The 21,193-nt window shown below is 33.6% G+C and overlaps 1 long non-coding RNA gene and 1 pseudogene across 1 annotated transcript; both read left to right on the top strand.

Annotated features, from left to right (window-relative positions):
* Positions 1-300: 300 nt before the first annotated feature.
* Positions 301-3,300, top strand: LOC133779977 (meiotic nuclear division protein 1 homolog; annotated as a pseudogene).
* Positions 3,301-6,737: 3,437 nt separating this feature from the next.
* LOC133778223 (uncharacterized) lies at positions 6,738-10,891 on the top strand. The gene is made up of 3 exons (XR_009869050.1): positions 6,738-7,148; positions 10,039-10,105; positions 10,660-10,891. It is a non-coding gene; the product is annotated as an uncharacterized LOC133778223 (long non-coding RNA).
* The last annotated feature ends 10,302 nt before the right edge of the window (positions 10,892-21,193 follow it).

The raw sequence follows: 21,193 nt of genomic DNA, 5'->3' as shown, positions 1-21,193 counted from the left end.
GATTCACTAATGGGAATTTCTTGTTTTCTTTTACTAGTTCTCTTTGAAATGTTTTCATTTACTTGCTATGAAGTATTATAACCATCATATTACACTTGCAAAAACCTAATTTGTTCATGCATAGATGCGATACTTAAACAGGGGCAACTATTGCTTTGAGATACTTGTGATGTGGTTTTGAATTGTCTATGTCTAGTACTAAGGCTATGAAGGCCAGAGTGGACTGGTGCCATTGCACAGGATCATTTGAATCCTTTGCTATTGCCTAGAGAGATTTAAAAGTGAGTATATTGAGAATCTATGGGAAGAGAGTATATGGAGGTACCATCTGACGGAAGGGAATAAAATTCTTGTATGTATGGCTTATTTCCCATGTTTTTATTTCTTCAATTTTTTAGTATAGTAACAGAGGAAGAAAAATATATAGGAAGATTTAGGTTAACGCCTCAAAATGACATTAGGCAACTGGGGAACTTAGAAGCTATAGGCGTATTTGTCTACCTAGGGAAGAAAATTTTATATGCAGAGAAATTTGAGGACAAAGACATAGATTGTAGGGTGTTCAGGTCAGGGGAGACTATGCTATAATTTCTTTGATGGTAAAAAAAGTTGAAGAGGGCTGAGTTTTTCCCCTACTTTGTTTTTTGTTTTTTTTTTTGAGGTAAAAATAATACGATTGTGCCCGGTTAACTTTGTTACTCATATTTTTGTTTGTTTTGTTAATTTGTGAGTAAACTTTTATTTTCGCAAGTCTTATTATGTTGCTAATTTCTACCACCGTGTTAGGAAACACTGCCATAAACTTTTTCCCTAAATTGTTACTAATTTTTGGCTGTGAATCAAAACTCATAAAAACTGACTAACTAATGTAATGAAATTAAAAAAAATAACTAAAAGTCTTTTTTTTCTTACTGGAATTACATTTGGTAAATTATATATGACTTTTTAAAAAAAATATATATTACAAAAGAATACATAATATATTACTTTAAAATTTAAGATGAAATAAATTTAATATTTATATATTGTAAAAAAACAGGGACCTACTTCTGTATAATATTTTTACTAGCCTTGCATCATTGTTAAAATATCATTTTGGTTGAGAGTTGTGCTCTGAATATTTATACTAGATAACTTAGTTTGTCCAAGCAGGATTTTAGACTGTTGAAAGTCTTATTGCCATGTTGTTTGGATAGAAAGAACTGTTATCAATGCAATTGTTTATTTTCAAAGAAATTTTGATAGGCTGTAGGTTCTCTACTGAAGAATTTTTGGGGGTATGTTTAAAGGAAATAAGTAAAGAAATGACTTATGGATTTTAGTGGTTAAACAGACTGTGGGGCTTGCGAGGGCGATGATCAAGCATAGTTTAGAAGTAGAGGGCTTACTTGATGCAGTGGACATTGTTGGAACAGGTGGTGATGGAGCAAACACAATTATTATACTCATATTAATCTAGATTCTAGATGTCGTTGATTCAGTGATATTACATACTTATTATCTACATTTTATTTGCTTTCTTATAATTTAATAAAGTATCGACAGTTTAATTTAGTGTTTTATTCATGCAGAATATTTTTTCTTAATAATTTTAATTATTGGTTTTTATTACAGTCAAAGAAAAGAGGTCTTTCGCTGGAAGAGAAGCATGAGAAAATTCTTCAAATATTTTACGATTCTCAAGACTTCTTCCTTGTGAGCATTCCATTTTATATATGTAATGCTCTATAATTTTTTATAAACAATCTCCTCGAAGAAGTATATGATATTTTTTTAAAACGCATTGAGTTTTTTTTTCTTTGTTTTCATAATAAAATGGAAGACTTGTCTTGATTTTATTGTTGGTTTCAGCTTAAGGAACTTGAGAAATTAGGACCAAAGAAAGGTGTGATTACCCAGTCCGTGAAAGATGTTGTCCAAAGTCTAGTGGACGATGATCTTGTTTCAAAAGACAAGATAGGAACCTCTGTAAGTTTGATGTGTTTGTAAAGTTTTGGATATTTAGGTAGTTTACCTTGAAGCTGTTGTTTAGTAGACTAAGTGAGACTTCTATGTTTATGTTGACACTGCAGAGAAAACAGATAGCAACAATTGCGTGTTGATGTGAAACTATTTTACAACTTGTTTATATTGGGAGTTTTTTCTAATTGTGAGTTTTTTTAAAATTCCAGGTGTATTTTTGGAGTCTTCCTAGCTGTGCTGGAAATCAGGTAAATTTGGTGCCCTTATAAATCATGTAACTACTTTATCTTGTACTGATATTGAAACATTGGGCAGCTGAGAAATGTAACTCGCAAATTGAATTCGATCTTCATAGCAGTAAGAAGTGGTTTGCAGAACTTGCTGAGCAGTGTGAATCGTTAAAGAAGGGGCGAGAGGCATCTGTGAGCATCCTTAAAGACCCTATATGTCTTACCATGGTTTGAACTAGTTTATAGAAATGAACTCTTAGGTTATTATTTGTCTGACATGTTAGCATTTTCCAGGCTGAAAGAGAGGAGGCTTTAAATGAGTTGAAATCCATTCAGCAAAAGCATACTGAGCTGGAGGTTGTTAAATGATTTGGCATTCCTTAATGCGGCCAAGGATTCTAACTTTGTTTGAGTTTCTAATTGCATTTTGTTATTATTTTTAGGAAGAAATGCAACAATATGCGAACAATGATCCAGCTGCCTTTGAAGCAATGAGTTCAGACATTCTTCTTAGGCCTAAACTCTAGATACTGTTAATTGAGATTAACTGCTTGATACTAGATAGCTTCTTTGTTACGCATACTAATTGTGGTTATTACACCGGCAGGAAGTGCAATTGAAGTTGCTCATTCAGCAGCTAACAGATGGATAGGTATTTAATTCATGCATTGTTTCTTTTTAGCAAATTTTAAGCCCAGTTTTTCCCACTAAGAATAAGTTGATGACCCTGTATAACCATATTTATTCTCTTGTCTTCTTAAAGCTTCTTCTTTTGTAGTTACTTTATTTTCGTAGGCCAAAGAGTTCATTGGATTTGATTTGATTTGATTATGTCAGTGCAAGGTTGGAGTTGGTGGACATTGACATTATGATTTATTTTGCATTAGTGTTTTTGATTTAGAACTAGCAAGCAACTTGATGACCCTCTATCACCATCTTTACTCTTTTTGCATCTTAAAGATTCTTCTTTTGAATTATGTAATTGAAACCTTTTGATTTTCCATGATGATGTTTAGAAGCTCAGATAACAGAACCTGTCTTGTTTAGAGATGCATTAAATCTATTCCCTTTAGTTGATGGGCAGTTATACCATGAAAACTTTGTTTAGCTTAAATGCATTAAATTAGAAAGGTTCTTTGGCTCAAATTTCTTCCTGGTCAAGTGTTAACAATGATATATACTAAATTCACAGACACCTTAATTGAAGAAAGTTGTTTTTTCTTTTCTTAACTAAGTAATATGGATAGATATGATGATATGATATATGCTGGTTATGTACTTTCTATTTATGTAGATGAAAAGAATAAGACTTGTAAAACCTTCTTTGTGTTCTTTAAGAGTTGTGTTACAATAATATGTTTTGTTGAATTGTGGTCTACATATGATGTTCATGGTGACTAGCAAATATGACTTGCATATCTAAGGCTTTTACAATATATATTGAAAATTTCTGGACCTTTCTTTCTATTGAAAACTGTGCATGAATATATTGTTTTTCTATGTTTGCATATTTTAGGACCTTGATCAAGACTCCAAATGCAGCTCACAGATAAGGCTATGGACGGGGTTGGAGGGCTCGGGCTTGCGGAGGGTCGTGGATGGCTCGGTCTCACAGAGAGGTCATGGGTCAAAACTTGAAAAGAAGGAAAACCTCGCTGAACCCATTATTTTCATGTTGCTGGTATGTTCTATAAATTTCTGGCTGTCTTTGTTCGTGTGATGTCTAAATAAACATAAGTGTGAAAAGTACAAAGTATATTTGATTAAATATTTGCACTCTAGTCATGTTGATTGTTATATACGAAATGGGGAGTCTTATGCAGGATTAAATCAATACTTAGAGTTCTCAACTGTAACTTTAATGAAATTTATTTGGAAAAAAAAAGATGAATTTTTTAGCTGCTGTTTTCAATTTTGATCCTCTTAGAGAAAACCTAAATATTGAATTCTTATAACTATTTGTTGGAGTTAAAAAGCCATTATTTTTAGCTGAACGATAATTCAAATTATTTTCACTTAAAAAGCCATTATTTTTATTCAAGTTAAATTAAGATCCTTTCATTCCTAAACTCTATAAATAGGACCTAGTACCCAGCCATTATTCATCTTTTGCTCTAAGTTCAGAGGCTGCAAGTTGCTAGGTGAGTGTGAGAGTGTAAACACTTGGGTTGGGAATCATAAGCTTGATCATCATAAGCTTATCAAACACTTGGGGAAGTAAGGTTTTATAGTATTTCGGTTCGAGGTTTAGATTGGTCTTACAATTCTTCAAGGTATTTCCACACCTTAGTTCATTGGTATTATTTTATTTTAAGTTCTCATAGTCTTCTACTCAGCCCTCTAACCTTAATCTTTATTTTGGTTAGGAAATCTAAGAACTTGCACATAAGTTTTTGGTAAGTATTTTCTCAATGGTTTAGTCCTTCCATTCCTTTCATTTCTCTTCTTCACTATACTCACTCTTTTTCAAATGGTTCTTAGGAGTGTTCCAAAGTCCCAACTCTGTCCTCTTATCCCGGTAATTTTGGTAAGGAAAATAGGATAGAATTCATATGTTATATGTGTTATATGTTATCTTATGTTTTTATGTTATGAAATGTGTTATGTATGTATGTATGTAGACTTGAGCATATGACCCATATGACTAACAAGCCCCAAATAGATTATGGGCATATGACCTACTTAGCTAGTAGGACCCCACTAATCTAATGGGCATATGACTTGTTTAGTCTATGGGACCCCAAGTAATAATGGCCATTATAGTATGTGTATGATATAAGTGTTATGTTATGTTTTTATGTTTCTTATGAATTTATGTATATGAACTATGTGTTAGATTTTCCTTGCTGGGCATTAGGCTCATTCCTTTTTGTTTATATGTGCAGGAAAATAGTTATAGTGGCAGGTAAGATTCGTGGATGCTTGGGGAATGTGTATTGGTGATGAATGGATTCAAGGAGTCGAGAGTCCGATTTCGAGGATGTAGTCTTTATTTATGGTTTATGTGTATTTTTGCGCACCTGTTTATGTAATCTCTTTTCATTTCAATTAAGATATGTTTTCTTTTTAAAACAATGGGATCCCATATCCTGCTTTGAGTTTATGTAAGTTTAAACATTGGTTTTTACAAGTTTTTAATAAAGTATGATCTTTTTCACTTGTAAGTTCTATTAAAGATTAGGGTCTATGTATGGTTTTCGTTAATGGTCCAAAGTCAAGAGTAGTTGGGTCATTACAAGTAACTAGTTCTTTTTATTTTTTATGGAATAATTAAACCTCAAAGAAGGCCTAATATTCTTATCATCTGTCTTGTTATAAGTAGTTGTGTGTCACGATAAAACTTTTTTATTACACTAGTTCTTTGTCACTCACTGAATTAGCTTACATAACTAACTCTTGAACTCTCTTTAAACAATCTTCACAGTTGCTACTTTATCATGCCATTAATAGAAGATTTATTTAATTCTTCCTGCTGAAACTTACAATGTCCAAGTAATGCTTGAACTTTGAGAGAGTTGGAGATTTTTCAGCATAAATATCTGTTGTATGAACTTACTTATGTCAATATGATCTTCTGCTTTAGTGGCGGCTATGATTATGGCAGTGAAAAAATTTGATAACTACTGAATTTAAATTGGATTGATTCTCAGATTGAAGATTGCATTCCCCAGTTTTAACCTGTTCCTAAATTTTGGTTTTAGTCTCTCTAGCTCTTAATTTCCATCTCTCAGTACTATAGTACTAAATTTCTAATTCAGATTATTTAGGAACCAGTTGTATTGATAGTAGAATTCTTCTATGGTGTATAATTTCATTAAACTTCTGTTGATGAAGAAGTTTATCAAAATTATACACAATAGAAGTTTAGACTATTAGAAAAGTATTATAATAACTAATCAAATAAAGTCATATGAGTTTGACTGACTTTATATGGATTTGTTCTATTTCCTTGTGGACAGCCCTTTGAGTTCCCACTCTGCAATTTAATGAAACTCCTATGCAAAATTCATCTTTTCTTCAATTCAGTTGTTCTTTTGACAGATTTTCACTTAATTAATTTTGTAAATTTTTCTTTGTCTCCACATTTAGTGCCATATCAGGGGGTATTCTAGATAGAGCTGTTGAAGCAGAGGATAAGAAACATGGAGATATTCTAAGACTAGTAAATTTTATTCTTCTTCTACATTGTACCCTTGGTGCAAAACATTGTCAATTTAGTTTGGTATTTTTTTTTCAATAACTCATAAAGGAAAATATTTACAATGTTGTCAGCAGGACCATTTCAGCTCAAGATCTGTCCCATTTTTCAGGTTTGTATTTTTTTTCTACATTTTTATTTCTGCTCTCTTTGTCTCTCTCGGCTCCCTCTCTCTCTATCTCTCACTCATCTCTTTTTTGCATTTCTTAACTATTTCTACCAGCAAGTTTCAGAATAATACTTCGGGGGGAAGTTGTGGAACATCAAAATATCGCTAATGATCTCAAATTTCAACAATTTATTGTGTATAAACCTCATAATGCAAGAGCTTTTGAGGTTTGTTATATTGTGTTGTTTCAGTTGTCTTCATCATGTTTCAATGATTTCCAGGATGCTATTAGTTCATAATTTCTGTTGGTACTTGCAGCTCTTTGGTTTAACTTGAACTTCTTTCTCTCATTATTCAGGGTCAAATTATAAAAACTATTGGGTTTCTTAACAACTTCTTTCTGTTGGTACTTGATGCAAAGGTTTTTGTGCCTTCTTACCCAAAATCTCTGACTGAGTTGATGGGAAAGTCTTCTATTTTGCTTATCAATGGAAGCTTGCAAAGGAGAATCCATGGACTAGTGGGTGGCTTCTTTAAATCTCCACAGCTCAAGGCTTAAATCACCAGAGACATGTACAAGTATGTCCAAGAATCTATGACAAATTGGAGCCATGACCGACCCATCTACATTCAGGATGAAACCAAAAATGTAAGCTCTCTTTCTCACAGATCTTGATCTTGGGGAATGAGTTGTGAGGATATTCTTTAATATTTGAAGTTTAGAAAGGAAAAATAAAAAATAAAGACTATTACTTGGTTAATCTGAGTTTAGTTTTTTTGGGAAGAGTTTGAAGTAGACACAGCAAAAAACAAAAGATGCCTTCTATCTTTAAAGTTTAACCCTTTGGCCTTTTTTGTGTGGTTAAGATATTTTTAGGGGGTGATTTATTTATATTCATAAATATTTATTTGTTTGGGGGGATAAAGAATCTGAATGGTGAAGCAAGTATAGAAAATTTTAGAAGCCAGGAAAAGTAGTAGTGGGATGATCACCAAAGAGGCTCCAAGAGATGTAATAGATGTTCTTCTAAATGACACAAGTGGTCAATTAACAGATGATCTAATAGCTGATAACATTGTAGATATGATGATCCCAGGAGAGGATTCAGTTCCTGTTCTTTTGACTCTTGCAGTGAAATATCTCTAAGATTGTCCTGCTGCCCTACAACAGCTACTGGTATGAACCACTTAGTTTGTTGTTTCTCTTTATTGCATTGCTATAGAAATCAAATTATTATAATCATTCTACTTAGACAATTATTATATTTTTTGAGTTTATCTATGTGTTCAACTCATTTTGTGTTTGCTGGTATGATTAAGAGGAACATGGTCTCTAAGTATTTTTTTTTTGTATGTATGACAGGATAGAGCTCATTGTCCTTTCCACTTAAAAACTGGAGCTTGTCGGTTTGGTCAGCGTTGTAGTAGAGTCCATTTCTACCCTGATAAATCTTGCACTTTGCTTATCAAGAATATGTATAGTGGACCTGGCATTGCTTGGGAGCAGGATGAGGGGCTTGAGGTCTGTTAGCGCTACTTTTGTGATTCTCGTATCTTTCTAATGGCTATGAAATTCTTCTATTTTTCATTGCATAAAGATTAAACTTTTTTTTAATCTCATCTCACTTCGTATTGTTGTTTGACAAGAGAAAGCATTTATTAAGTTCCTTATAGTAATGGTTTGAGTGAATCAATCCTTTTAACTCATACCCTCTTTGATTTTTTCTTTTCTTCACTCTGAATGCTAACATGTAGAACTTCTTTAGTTCCATACTATGTCTTGTCTGAAGCTTTTCTTCTATTGTTCTGGGAATAGCATTAGTCATTGGTCTGGCTCTTAGAGGTTTCCTTGCACAAGTAGTGTTTCTTGGTGTATGAAATGAATATGGTAATTTTGTCACATTTACACATCATGTATTATTTTCTTTTTATAAATTTGTACAACAGCCTGTAGAGAAGTTACCACATCTGCAACCCTTTTGTCTAATTACTTTCTATTTATGCTGCTGGGTGCTCCTTTTGTATAGTTCTTTATTTTGGCAATTAGATAGCCTCCATTATAGTTGCGTTTTAGATTTTTCTTTTTCTCTTATTGGTTGGATGTAGTGTATGTTGGGCAATTTTTTTTTACCCTTGTGGTTTTTCTGCTATTCTTTTCTTTTTTATTTCCTTCTTTCTTGCTTTACTTATTTGTTAAATCAGAGATGCTAGGCATAATTGTAACTTTATTTTTCTGATATGAGAAAGAAAAACAAAATAAAAATCAATTCCATAGTTTGCTAACTAAATAAACAGAGTCATTTGGCTCTGTTTCTTTGCTGTTGGGAGCTGTTCTTTTAGTTTTGTTCAAGTTTCTATTGTAAGTTTATTAGGTATAGAGTTTATTTTCCTGTTGGAAGACTAGGTAAGGGTAGACTAGACTCGTTTTCCCATACAGCTGCTTGAAGAAGACTTGAGATTCAGCTTCTTTGTTTGAATTCCATGGAAGAAAAGCTGCATGTAGAAATGCAACTTTTCATTTCTTGAGAAGAAAAATCATGACCCACCTTTGATATTTGGTGTCTTGCTTGGTCCCACCTTATGGTGCTTCAAGCAAGGCCTTTCTTTTGCTGTGAGTATGATATGTTATGATGGATAATTTTGATTAATAAAATTTGAGTGTTGTATTGCGTGATTTTACTTCTCATTATATAGTTTCTCCAGAATAAAATTTGAGGGTAATTTTTGTGCTTTCTCTAGAATATAAAAAGCTTTAGCGACGTTTCATCTTATTTATTGCAAAAAATTTGAAACGATAAGGACTGATGGACTAGTACCCACTACCCACATCATCTTTTACCAGTAATAGTTGATTTGATTGGTATTGGTGATAGTTTGTTTCTTCATGCTCTTCATATCTAATAGCTATGTATAAATTTATCATCAATCCAGCTTGCATTGTAATGACCTGGGATTGAGAATTTCCATTAGAAATCTTGTTTGTTGCTATTGTTGGGTTTCTTTGTTATTTTGTGGTTTTTGCTGTATCCTATCCCCTGTTTGCTATTGTTTTATACTTGCAATGAATTAGGCTGGACCTTTCTTATGTTCATAAAATATTATAGTTCCCCTCTTGAAATGAATTACCACATAGTATTATGAAAGCATCTCTTCCTGGCAGAATTTTGATGAGGTTTCCTTTTTTATAATGTCATATTCCCATATATGAACTTAAAACATGACAATTTCCAGAGTTTTTGTTTGATACTTTAGTTTGTCTTATACAAGACATAGTAATTATCTAAATAATAATATATCAAATTGGCCTTTACCCAATGTTTCTGCAACAAATTCATTTGATTTTCAATATTTGATTTTTACTTATAAAATGAATTAAAGTCGTGTTTGGATGGTATGAGCTTTTATGAATTGAGTCACAAGAGCCACTTGCATGAGATAGAGCCCACCTGGAAGTGATTCTCATATGAATATGTTTCTGTTTTATGGAAAGATATTTTGAACGGTGTAAAGTTTAATAGTACCTTCTGAATATGTTTTAGGTTTGTGGAAATTATGGCTCCTGTCTTTTCTCGAAAAGCTTGGCGGTGTGTATGGCACATGATTCAGGTATGGTGTGTGTGTATGGTTATTTAGTTAGGCTAAAAAACTTAAAAATTTATGCAACTATAAATCTTAGAAGTTCTCGTGAAATCTAAGTTGGAAAGCTAGTGCTTTTCGCTTTCTTGACAAGAAACAGATTTTAGTTTATTAATACAAAAAGATAACGTTTCCACTTTTGTTTTTTTTTCCCAGTTTTTGTTTGTCTTGTTTCCCATAACCTAACTCTAAACACATTTCCCACTTCGAACTTAGAAAGAACGAGAAACTTTGGGAGAATAAGAGGAATATCATGGGCTTCATAAAGGACCTCTAACAGCCATATTCACATTCTACTTGTTAATTTGGATGCCATACTTGATGCCCTGTTGGTCACCTATCACAGAGAGAATTTTGCCAAAGCTATTTACACATCAATGCTATGTTTGTATTGAACTTTACAGAAAGGAATTAACCTTGCTAGGTCTTTAGAGAAGAAATAAATGGGGATAGAAGTTAGTACAAAATGTATGAATTGTTTCTTCATATTAATAATAAAAGGACTTCTTTTTTACAATGTGCAGGTATATTGAGATGATTTCTTTGGAGCAATTCTTGACAACATTTGTAGTTGAGGCCTTTAGAATGGAAGAATGTATTTCACTAATTTTTGTGTACATTTCTTGTTTTGTATTTAGTGATAAAGGAATCTAAATTGGGCATAAATTATGTTGTAATATGATTTCTTAAGCCTAGACTAGTAGACTAAATATTGTAATTACATTTTGAGTAATTAATAAAAATCTATTTATGTTACCTTATTTGGCTTCAACTTTCATATTTGTTTTCCTAGTTTTGTGTAAGCAAAAAAAGATTATGTTTCTCTAAGCTAATATAACACATGTGTTATACTAAAGTGTAGAATAACACAAATAATGTGTTATATTAAAGTCTAGTATAATACAAAAAATGTGTTATACTAAAGTTTAGTATAACAAAAAAAATGTGTTATACTAAAGTGTAGTATAACACAAAAAAAGTGTTATACTAAAGTGTAGTATAACACAAAAAAAGGGTTATGCTAAAGTGTAGTATAACACAAAAAAAATGTTATATAATCGACTATAAATAACGTAATTCAACACTTATCTATATATTAAAATAACACAGAAATTGTGCTATCGTTGACAGTACAATAACACATCTATATAACACTGATAAAGTGTTATGTAAAGTACCCTGACCTACGATAACATAGTCGGTCTTAACACATCAGAAAGTGTTATCGTATGTTTTGATAACACATTTTCGGTGTTATTAAAAGAATTTTTTCTTGTAGTGTATTATCCTCGTTAGATGTATCAGAAAGACTGCTGCTTGCTTGAGCACAAACAAAATTATCCAGTCTGGAGAACCCTTCCCTAATTGAAAGAAAAGGAAATGTTTGAGCAAAAACCATTCATATCTTATACTATATATTTATTCAAGAAAAAAGAATAAAAATAAAGTTATTGAGCTCTGAATTAGAAAATACCTCAGACCGGAGACTGTATGCCTTTGCCTCAATAAGCCTAATTCACTTTCAGCCATAGAAGAGGGCCTCTCATTCTCAACCATACTTCCATTACGCAAGAACCAACCCCTTAGTAATGACTGAGAAAATAAAAGTAAAGAATTAAATCATTAGCAACACTGGAAAAGTTTTAACAACACCTCGAAGTAAATATTGAATTCAAGATTTAAGCACAGCTCAACCACACAATTATCATATCAGCAAAAAAAATGATATATAACAGTAACACAATTTAAGGGTGTGAGTTTTATTGACTAATTGTAACTGAGATGAACTCAAGCATGTTTTTTAAGGGGCCACAAACTATCAAAAAATAATTTCTCCTCATTATTAGATCTTCTTGCTGAATCCCATAATCTTTGGGAGACAAAAAGGTACAACAAATTTTGAGTAGCCCCATAAGAAATGGAACCACAGAACACTGTGGACTTGCCAACTAAACCTACCCCACGTGGGTTACAACTTACAAAGGCCTTTTTTCTTTTTTTCTTTTTTGAGGGGAAATTACTTCATCAATCTAGGAATTTATCATTTTTATTTTATTTAACATCTGGTACTTCCTAAAAATGTTCTAATATGTAGTTTTACAGGCATGAGATAACTTGTTAATTTGGTATTACCCAGAATCCACAGCTAAATTTCTCTCTCCCAAATTTTTGGGGCTCAACAACTTCAAATCTTTGAATGATCACACCCTAATGTCTATCAATGCAAAAATATAAACACTTTCACCAAAATATTATACATATATATAATATTAGACAACAGTTACAATATTAGATATAATGATGATATACTTGTTCTTATAGAAATGAACTTCTAGCAACAGACTTGAATGTGGTTGCGATGAGGAAAATTTGTTACAGCTCTGTACTCCAACAACACTTGAAGCTCCATTTTCCTCTCCCTCTCAGCCTTCTTTAGCATATCAAGAAGAGCCTGCCTACCTTCGTTGAGCCCTTCGGCTGTGCATGTCCCATTTTGTCATCTGTCTTTAAGAGGTCTTTATCAAACACTTCCTAAGGGGAGAAAGCACTTTGGACATATAACATACTAGTCTTAATTATGTGAAACATTTGCTACATAAACTCACAAAAGACTTTGCTACAAAAGCCAATAATTGGCTTGAGGAAGGAAAAGGTGAAACATTTGCTACATAAACTCACAAGTTAGAGCTGAAGCTCCCATATTCAATGAGAAAAGAATATAGGGACAATAAATAAAGGTTTTGGAGCTGTGCTATCAATTAGAAAGTTGTAATACTTCAAGTTCAGACTAATGAATGCAAGAAAAATAAGTTTGTACACAATTGACGTCCATCTAAAACATATTTATGTAAAGACTTGAACAATATGCAACTTCAGAATGGCTAAACAAAATACAATTTCAGGATTTAACATAGCAGAGTTGAGTGCCAAACTAAATTATATCTTGAAATTGAAACTATGTGGCAGATTTGGATAGCTACAAATTCAAAATCTTGGGAACTTACCAAATTCAAAACTCCATTAGGTTCTTTGAGGGAGAAAGTCAGTTCTTCATTCCAACTGGATTGTTCTGGATATATATAGACTAATATATGTATATGTTTATATGGGGAACCTAAAAAAACACTTCTTATTTGATTGGAGGGTGGCCTTTTATGGCATCTAGTGTAATGATAAGTTCAGTTAAAATTATAAGTTTGAGTTTGAAAGCTAGATTTTTTTGTTGTTTGAGTCAACGGTGTTTGGCTAAGAATAGATCAATTACTGAGTTGGTTAGGAGTTTATGATTTGGCTTGTATTTTAGTCTCTGTTTTGAGTTTGTTGTAAGTTTGGTGGTGTTTCAAATCTGGCAGTTGTATTTTGTTTATGTGTTTTTAATATACTCCTTTTTTCGATAAAAAAAAAGTTGAAAAAACTCAAAAACTCAAAATGCCCATGGGTGGATAAGATAAAAGCAAAGCAAACTAGGAAAATTAGCATAGGGTGATAGCAGTTAATTCAAGAATGTAAATGGAGAAAAAGTAGCTCTAAAGAAGATTTTGAGACTCAGGCAAATCTTATTTATATATAGAACTTTACAACAGTAGCAATACACAACATAGAAATAGATGGAAGTTGTAACAGTCTAACTGAATACAACTGAAGCTAACAAAACTAACAAACCAGAAACAAAAAACTAATCATGTAATATTACATTGTCTAACAATATATACATATATTGTTATCTTATTGGAAAGCTTCCACTTTTCGCCCTTGAATTTGTAAAATTATGGCCTCAGAAAACCAGTGGTAACAGCTATTCAATAAAAACAAACAAGCATAAGTGGATTCATTACAAAAAACTAGTATACAATGTGAAACCAACTTAATCCACAAAACCCATTACAAAAATAAATGTTTATGCTCTCTTGTAAACAAAATGATTGGTTGAACCTCAACTCTTTTTAAACTTTACATTGAGTTTTTCATATTAATTTTTCTATTTCAAGTAAATAGGCATGCTGAATCTAATAAATAAGATTTTCTACATAACCCTTCCTTAGTACATAAAAAGTTAATAAAAGCTTGAGCAGATGCTTCTCAGTGTCCTAGATACTATCAATCTCATTTCACAAGATATCCACATCTCAAGGTATCTGATTCAAGGTATTTGCTACTAAATTTACTGACTAACATAAATAGAAACCAAATCAATTACTAGCACTATATGACGGGCATTGCATGCTTATAAATCCACTATTTACTACCTTCACAACAAGAAAGTATCAATCAATATTTTTTCAGATTCAGAATACCTCGCCAAGAAGAAATCGGCCAAGCTTTTTTTTAGTTAAGAGATCAGTGCTTTCAACTTAACCATTCTGAGACGAAAGATCTGCGTCACACTTCACTAATTATTCTAGCAAAAATCATCATATTAATTCCTCAGTAAAGAAAAATATAGTAACTTATCAATGATGAAGATGAAGATCCATTACATAACTTGAAAAAGGCAAAATTATCATGAACTTGAAGGTATTAATATGTTGCCAATGATTCCTAATTTAGAGGCAAAATTATTTTTTACAAACTGAGAACCAACCAAAAACTAGACCAAAATTAAGATCCCAATCACGACTTTCAACAAATTTTTAAAAAATGGTAGCAAAAGTACATAGCATCCTTTTTAGTATTCATAACAGAAGTACTTAACACATTTGACCATATTATATATATGTAGTGTAGATTCATCATAACCCAAAATTATCTACCAGTGCTGATAGATAATTATCCAAAAGAGAAAAAGCAACTTTTAAGCTATTGTTTGCAAAGTGTCAATAAGGACAACACAAGGATTCACCATTTGTATCGGCTAAATCCAAAGAATAACAAAGAAGACTAGAGAAAATATATAGAACAAGAAAAGATTCAAAAGAGTACAAGCATTACATCAAGTTTCACACATTATCTATTATCTCTCCAAAGCTTATCGCAATAAAACAATAAACAAAGTTTAAATCTGCAAAAGAGCCATAAAACTAGTTTCTTATATACACATATAGACAGCAAGCATATTACAATAATAGTCAGCAACATAAAAATTACGATAGCAAGGATATAAAGATATAGCAAACATATTAAACTAGTTTCAGCAATCAAAACAAGCCAATGCAGAATTTGGCACAAATTATTTAATAGATTTAAATAACAGTAGAAAAAACTAAAAAATAGCACAGATAACTATAGAGCCTAATATGCTCCATAGAGCCTATCATTTAACCCTATGTATTATGCAAAATAACAACAAAAATTCTAACTTGTATGATGACACATTTAACAACATTAGCAAGTCACCCATAATAAAATATTTATAATAGAATAAAACATAAAGAACAATAGAACGAATTGCACCTTTTATTAGGAGACAATAGCTTCAACACAAGATTTCCTTCATACCATTGCATGGAGCCTTATAAAGACTGAGCAAAAGGAAAAGAGACAGAGAAAAAAAAAAGGGGGGATAAGTCTTCCGAAAATAATATAGTAACTTAACATACAAAAATAACATATAGCATAGCAAATAGCAAAGCTAAAACTTGACACATGACAAAGCCCCTGCCATCGACCACCATTCCTGAGCCCTTGCCGTCGTCGTTCGGGCCTAGCAGAAAAAATGAGAGAAAACGAACCCAACTAAAAAAAGAAGATAAGAGCACTTATACGCTTGCGTCCTCGCGACCTAGAAGCTTTACAGGGGTACCCGATCTCGGCGAAACTAAGCAACTCTCAAACAACTTATCGAGACCCATTATCCTACCGGGCCACCATGACCCGTTTCTGTGGCGGACCCAAACCAACCCGCCTACCGACGGGTCAATGCCCTTGTTACTGGTCTCACCGGCGCTTCCCATCTCAACCAAACCCTCCTACCCAAAAGAAAAACCCAAAAGAAATCGAACCCTGATTCACCCAACACAAAGAGCCAATGTCAACCCTCCATTTTCAACCGCCCCAAAGTACCAAAAATCTCCCAGAGCCAGTGCCTAGCCTTCACAAACAAATGCACATCTTGTGTTCTTGAACCTGAAGGGAACCAACCAAAAAAATTAAAAATAAAATAAAAGAAAAAAAATCAAATATCGATCTCGCATACAGCGAAACTCCAACAAAAAAAATAAATAATAATAAGCAAACCAGAAAAATAAATGACCTTACGAGGGTTTATAGCAAAGAAAATATGTATTAAAACAGGGAAAGAAGATCTAGTATCTCCTTCCTTGAAAACCCAAACCTTGCTATAGAGAAAGGATATAGAGAGAGGGAGAAAGGAAAGATCGGGTGGGAGAAAGGTTTCTTTCTTCTTTATTTTATTTTATTTTACATGTGAAAAAAGTAGAGAGACTATATTATAGTCAGACCAAAAGCTTGTTATTTCAATTTAGCGAGAGTTCCTAATGGTGCCGCCTTTTTTTCATTTGGTTTTGGACTTTACCACTTTTTAACCATCCTTACTATAATACTTTTTAAATAGTCTTATCTTCTTGTCTTATGGAAATAGGTGTTTGGTGTAGTGTCCTGACCTCCGAGGCATTCATTGGCCTGGGCCAATCCCTAACTGCTTCAATCTTGGCCGGATCTAGCTTAATCCTGTCTCCACTAACAATGTGACCAAGGAACGTCACCTACGGTATCCTGAACTTTCACTTCTTAAACTTGGCATAGAATTGGTGCTCCCTTAGTCTCTGCAATACTAACAGGAGGTGTTGTTCATGCACTGCCTCTGTCTGAGAGTAAACCAAGATATCATCAATGACAATCACGACAGATCTAAATAATCCTTGAACACCCTATTCATTAGATCCTTAAATGTCGATAGGGCATTGGTCAACCCAAATGACATGACTAAAAACTCATAATGCCCATACCTCGTGCGAAAGGTCGTCTTCGGTGTATCCTCATCCTTGATCCTCAGCTGGTGATAACCAGATCAAAGGTCAATCTTCGAGAACACTATCTTACCTTGCAACTGGTCAAACAGGTCATCTATTCTCGGTAGTGGGTACTTGTTCTTGATAGTCAGCTTGTTTAACTCCCTGTAATATATACACATCTTCTGGGTCCCATCCTTTTTCTTCACAAACAACACTGGAGTACCCCACAGTGAGAAGCTAGGTTTGATAAATCCCAGGCCTAGTAATTCTTGTAACTATACCTTCAATTCCTTCAGTTTTATTGGAGACATTTTGTATGGTGCCCTCAACACTGGTTATATGCCTCATGCCAACTCGATGAAGAACTCAATCTCCCGGTACGGTGGCAGTCCTAGTGGTCCTCAGAAGACACATCTAAGAACTCACACACCAATATGGTCTCCTCTGGTCCCATTGGCATGATCTTAGTGGTATCAACCACACTAGCAAGGAACCCTATGCAACCTCCATGCAACAGGTCTTTAGCCCTCAATTATGTATCATAGGCATACGGGGTCCATGCACATCACCAACAAAGACAAAAGGATCCTTACTCTCAGGCTCAAAAGTCACCATCTTCTTCTTGCAATCTATAGTCGCCCCATACCTGGCCAACCAATCCATTCCCAAAATCATGTCGAAATCATCCATACCTAACTCAATCAAGTCCACTGATAGTTCTCTATTGTCCATCACCACTTGTAATGAGCTAATCCATCTCCTAGAGACTACCAGCTCCCCAGTAGGAAGTAAAGTCCTAAACCCCACAGTATAGTAATTACAGGGTCTACATAATCTATCAATCACTTTACTAGAATAAATCAATATAGTATATGGAGTGCCAGCACTAGAAAGCAGACCTGTCACTACTGAGGGACAAGCTTCAGCCTCTGCCTGATTTAGGGCGAACACTCAAGTTGGAGTCAAGTTGTCCACCATCTTGAGTTCCCTTTTTTTTCACTCAGGCAGTCCTTCTTAAGGTGCCAAACAACTCCACACAGATAGCATGCTTTCGCCCGACATTCGCCCAAATGGCACCTCCTACACCTGGCACACTCTAGGTTACTCTTCCATGTCTCATTGCCACCCTGAACACCCCGACCCCTCGTATCATGACATGCAGTGGTCTTGGTATCAAGGGTCTTCCTCTTCTGGTCACTAGGGCCTTCACCCCTACTAGATCCCACAAATGGTGGCAATGCCCTCCTAACATCTTGTTGTGCAGTACTCTCCTTCCATATCTTGTTCTTTGCCTCCTCAGTTGTGAGAGTTTTTCAACAACCTGGGCATAAGTTGTTTCCCTAGGTACTGATTTAATCCAAACATCACGGGCTATCATAGCACCAAGCCCTCGAACAAATATGTCTTGTCTTGCTGCAATAGTAGGGAGCAAATCTGGTGCAAATTTAGCTAGTCTATCAAATTTCAAAGCATACTCGGTAACTGACATACTATCTTACACCAAATTAGTTAATTTGTTCACTTTTATCGCTCTGGCAGCATTACTGTAGCACTTCTAGTTAAACAAGTACCAGAACTCATCCCAACTCATAGTAGAGACATCTTAAGTTTGGGATGCCACCTCCCACCAAATATGGGCATCATCTCGAAACATAAAGGTGGCGCAAGCCACTCTGTCATTACCTACCACCCTCACAAAATCCAGGATGGAGGTAGTCAGACTCATCCACTGCTCAGCCTTGAGTCTGATCAACTCGGGAGAAAAGTAGTGAAGTTTTTTTCTGCGATTTTTTTAAAATAACTGTGGAGAAAAGTCTCGGCCTCCCCATTAAAATATTTTCTCAGCGCTTTTTATTTAAGGTTGAAGAAAAGTGCAGAGAAAGCCTATATTTATAGAAGTGATATCAATGGTGTTTAATACATCCGCACCGGTGCGGGCAAACCGTACGCCCGCACAGAAGACATACCCTACTTAATATATTGATTAGGGAAATTTGCAGGATGAATACATATGTAGTTTTTTTTTTTGCACTTAATTGCATATGTAATTTTTTTTGCGGCAAAAATACCTACTGATAAAATTTTGGTGCGGACGTTGGTCCTTGACCGTTAAGTCTGATCAGGCACCTGCGTGGCAGCCACGTGTTAGTACTTGATTGACCCAAACTTTTTTAATTTTTCAAATATTACAAAAATCTATTTTTAAAATTTAAATATTTTAAAATTAATTAAAAAATCTAAAATTTGATTTTAAAAAAGATCTAAATTTTAATTGAATTAAAATAAAATCTACACATTAAATTTAAAACTCTAATCAAATTTTCATTTAAAACTAACATTTTAAAAATTAAAAAAGTCAAAAGAAAATGATGTTCATCTTTAAGAACACGATGAACACTAACAAAACCAGACAAAGAACAAAAGACCTTGTTGTTGTCTTCAACACTCAAGACCCATGTTCTGTAATGTTCAAAGCATAAACGCAGAAACAAAAACACAATGACATCTTTTTCATCAAACCCAATCCAAATGAAAAATATTCAACAAATTTTAAAATCAAACCCAAAAATTCAATTCCAAAATATCAAATGTTCTTGGCTCTCACCTATTTCTCAGATGGCATGGAGATTCTCCTCCAGTCCGCCAAGCCCAAAAAATCCCATCCATTCGAACTCTAAACCACAAAACCCAATCCCATTGGAACCCAAATCCAAAAAACACCATCCATTGGAAGAATGGAAAGAAAATTTGCGTATGTGCATCGCGTCTTCTCCCACGTCGTTGTCACCATCTCCATCTCCACAGAAAACCCAGAAAACCCATCTAGTAATTTATCCCTTCCACCAGATCTCGTTATCCCCGTGAACCCAAAGCCTATGGCTATATCAAAGTCAAGTTTCTGCCCATGGCTGTTGCGTTGTTGAGTTCCTATAAGCCCTTAGAAGAAGAAGAAGAAGAAGAAGAAGATATTAAGGCAATATGAAGAAGAAGAAGACGAAGATGAGGCTTTCATTTTTAGGGTATATTCATTTTATCTTTTTATTTCTTTTAATTTTAGGTTAGAAATTTGTGTTGAATTTTAAAGAATAATAAAATTGGTTACGGTAGATTAGGTTTTTATATTAAAGATTAAATTTTTAATTAATTTTAAAATGTTTAAAAAAAAAATGGTTGGGGCAATGAAGTACTGACACGTGGTTGCTACATAGGTGCCTGATCAGACTTAACGGTAGGGACCAACGTCCGCACCAAAAGTGTAACGGTAGGTATTCTTGCCACAAAAAAATTTACATAGGCATTTAAGAGCAACAAAACAAACTATATAGGTATTCATGCCACAAATTTCCCTATTGATTATAATTTATGTTGTTAATTTCCAATTTTTAATTTTACAACAAATTTTCTTTTTTACGTATGATGAAGACTATAAATCAATCTCCTGGCGGGATATCAACTTAGCTTTTTTTTTTGTCCTACAATACATACAATAGTTAAATTGTATTCAATTCCCTTAAGTTTTTGAATTAATAATTAAATCTAGCAATTATATTAGCATCTTATTTTTAAAAATATTGTGCAACCATTATTTGGCGAAATACCACTCAAATTTATATTGGATTTCACACTTTTGCACACACAAATACGCGATTTTAGCAAAAAGTAACTAGTTACTAATAGTTGTTTGATGCCAACCATCAATGTTGATGTGATGTTATTGCCATGTCAGTGCGATGGTGCATTTAAAACATGGTTTTTGACCAAAAAATGATGCCTAACGATGCAAATGCAATCAGAGACGGACTTGCATTGTTGATAGGCCGGTGGGCAATTGCCCACCCTCAAGTTTTTTTTTTATATGTATATATAGAGATAGAATTAGACTTTGTAGTCAATGCCCACATCAAATTCCTTCTATTTTATTATATATTTACAAATTATAAAGTAAAAGCACTATCATACACTACCCATTTAAACATTTAAACGACCAAATTTGATCAATTGAATATATGCCCAAAATAAAAAGTAAAAATTGTTTGAAAACCAATTAAATGACTCAATTAGACTATCTTGCTCTAAAATTCTTATCTTTTGACTTTACTAATTAAACAATATATTTACTGCAATAGAAATAATTTTACACACTCGC

The sequence above is a fragment of the Humulus lupulus genome, chromosome 5 (genome assembly GCF_963169125.1).
Source record: "Humulus lupulus chromosome 5, drHumLupu1.1, whole genome shotgun sequence".
Taxonomy (NCBI): Eukaryota; Viridiplantae; Streptophyta; class Magnoliopsida; order Rosales; family Cannabaceae; genus Humulus; species Humulus lupulus.
Note: the sequence above shows the minus strand (reverse complement) of the source record. Positions and strands in the feature narration are given on the sequence as shown.